Raw genomic sequence first — 3,174 nt, 5'->3', positions numbered from 1 at the left:
TTTCTTTGTCATTTACTGTGTAGGTGAGCTCATCGTCTTCTGCTGTGCTCCCAGAATATTGTTTTCAGCAGCTTACCAAATGCACTGATTTAACTCATGCTAATGGCTCTGAGACAAGAATACTGAAAACTATGAGCTCTCATGATAACAGGCACATTAGCAGGTTTCAGAATCCTTAATTGGGTCCTGAAGATGCTGCATGGCTACAAGAAGCGTCACTATTGGAAATAGAAAGGCATGTAAAGCTGTTGCTTATGGCAAGGCTACTTTGAAATGATGACAAACTACTTATGAAAATAGTCTCTCAAGGAGACAGTCGGATTTAAAAATGACCTCTGCAGGAAATAAAAGTAAACCCAAAGTAAGATGACTGACACATACAGGAGGGTGAATAGGTCCATACAAGGAGGGGAGGGGGGATTTAGCTAATGTTCAGAACCAAAGAAACTTAAAACATGAGCAGCTGTAAACTGGGTCCAAATTCTTCAGCCATTCACAGTTCAGGCAAACAATAATAAAAGATAATGCCAAAGGTCAAAAGCATAATTAGCTGACCATAAATGTAACATATATTCCATGGCACCCAAGATTATATTAGACAAAGAAGTGTTTAGGCAGGAAATTGGAGAAACTGAAGCTGCAGAGGGGGATAAATGTTGCCCCACAAATTCTACAAAAGCTTACGCAATATCTCAAAATATAATATTCAGATTTGACATTTACGACGGTCGGTTTGGTTTACAACATGATATACTTTTACTTGGTGGTCTTGAGTGGCAACATGAGCTGAATTGTTCCTTTCCTGTCTGAATAGTAGAGTATCTTTGGGTGACACTAGAAAAGGTCCAAGGTCTAATTTTAGACCGAGGGAAATAAGAGCAAACATCCTGACACTGAGCACCTGCTGCCTGCTGTCCTGCACTCACACAAACAGCCTCAGTCTGCTGCAAATCAATCCTAGACCCAAATCCACTCAAGGCTGTTCCCACCGGGAGCTTGGACTCTCGTTTCTGAGGTTTTCACTGCTAATATGACATTTTCATTAATGTCACATTAGCACCAGTTTGGTCTCGGTTAAGCAAGAAAATTACACTCAATGAGATGTTTTCTGCAAGTTTAATCACCTCTGTTTGTTAATTATTTTAAGTATAGATGGCGTGTCTCTTTAAATTTGAACACTCTGTGATGTTTGCCTGGTTTTGAGCAAATGTATAACATGAATCCCTCTTGTCAAAGTGAGTCCTGCAGTCATAGTGACAGAGATGCCATCTGACACATGAGAAGTGCCCCTTTTAAGGCACCTGGGGTTGGAGGGTTCCATTGGTGCAGCTCAAATGAGGAAAGTATAAGATTAGCGTTGTGATAAAACTGTGACATGACCTCAGTCTATCTAGCTTTGAAGAATACAATCAAACAAAATGGAGGACGAGCTCTTGGTTAATCATCATACTGCTACATCATGAACAACACTTACCTGAAGTGAAAATAGGTGCTGCTCGTGATTTGCTTGATAGGCTGCAAAGCAAACAGTTAAGAGTAAGAAGGCTGCTAAAGTGACAATTTATTTACAGCTCAAAGTGACTGGAAAGGCCAAGAAAAGGAAAAAATGTATAATCAGCGTACTGGGGTGCAGGTTCTGTTACTGACTGACTCGTGGTCACATCTCTTATTGCGTTAGATGTATGCAGAAACATGGTAAAATCTGCATTGCAAGCTCTGCACATCACAGATGTATGCATCATGCGTTTAAGATTTCAGATCGTGCACGTGCTTCTATTAAATCCTATGCGCCATTTGCAGGTTAGCACCAGGATGACGGGTCAGGACCACCCTGCTGTACCAGCAGCTTGTCAATCAACAGACACTAAGTTTGACTGGTTTACAGTACCTTCGGCGAGCGGCTGTCGGGACAAACTGCTCTCTGCTTGTTAATCCCGGCTCAGGTGCCACATGGCCGACTCATCCTGAACTGAACTGAAGCCTTAGGGAGCGAGCCACAGTGCCCGTGGCCACTCCAAAAATAAAACTGTTGCCTTCAGTGTATGTTGCAGGGGCAGATGGGGGTTTCCAGGCCACCTGAGATGGCTGAGATGCAGCCCCTACAGGCAGTCGGCAGACACCTCCACCTGAGGGTAGGTGGTTGTTCTTGTTAGCTCAGCAGACTAGAATGGGCATTATGAGCCTTTACCTGACATCAACCAGGGCTGACCTTCAAAAACTGTGATAAGCTTCATTTGCAAAAAGGCAGGCACTTTAGGATTCTGCTAAAACTAACACAAAACGTGTTTTATTCAGGTTTGATTTTAATCACGTATTTTGACCAAACTTCTGTTTCTGCTACAGCTGTAGCCTAAATGAATAATCCTGATGGACTACAATACAACAAGTAGTTGTTGCTGGTCAAGTTGTTTTATGTACATATATAAATAATTTTACACCTTCTGTTAATTTCTGCTATTAACACGTTTCCAACCAAGTGTCACTTGGAATAAATTTTTATAATGTAATCATAAAACTTTATTCGTTTTGTGAAATCTGTGTGACAGGATCAGGAACTAGATGCTTTCTGCTTTAGTCTGCCGATGAGACCAGTATGTAGACCAGTACGTGCACCAGTGGAAACAATGAGAGCCATCAGCTCCCACTATTTGATTAAAACTTCAAAACTCAGCGATTATCTTCATGAAAGTAATGATTACTGACAGTCATTGTTGTTGTAGTGACAACCAGTGACAACCAGTCATACTCATTCAGACGTACATCTTGGCCATTATAACGTGACACTTCTCACTCTCGCTTTGCTGATGTGTCCAGTGTTGGTGTTCATGTCTGTTAATGAGGATTAGCTCTCACATCCTTGTCATTGCTTTGGATTCATTAAGGGCTCAATGAAAGAGCAAAATCTTTCCTGCCAAAATGACCTTTTTTACTATAAATAGTCAATTCCAGAGACACCAGAGGCCAAAAGGAAATAAAAGCATTATGGTTCTGGTCAAATAATAATGAAGTCAAGACGTTCTGTCTCGTGCTTCAAGTCATTGTTTCCTTTTTCAATTTTAATCCAAGACCACCATCTTTCCTTAATCTTCATCAAGTGCTTTGACTGCCTAAAAATAAAAATGGATGAACGACGGTTTGACATCAACTTGAAATATGTTCAATATAAGCATTTTT

Source organism: Scatophagus argus, chromosome 1, assembly GCF_020382885.2.
Source record: "Scatophagus argus isolate fScaArg1 chromosome 1, fScaArg1.pri, whole genome shotgun sequence".
NCBI classification, from domain to species: Eukaryota; Metazoa; Chordata; class Actinopteri; family Scatophagidae; genus Scatophagus; species Scatophagus argus.
The sequence above is the reverse complement of the archived record's forward strand: the minus strand, read 5'-3'. Positions refer to the sequence as shown.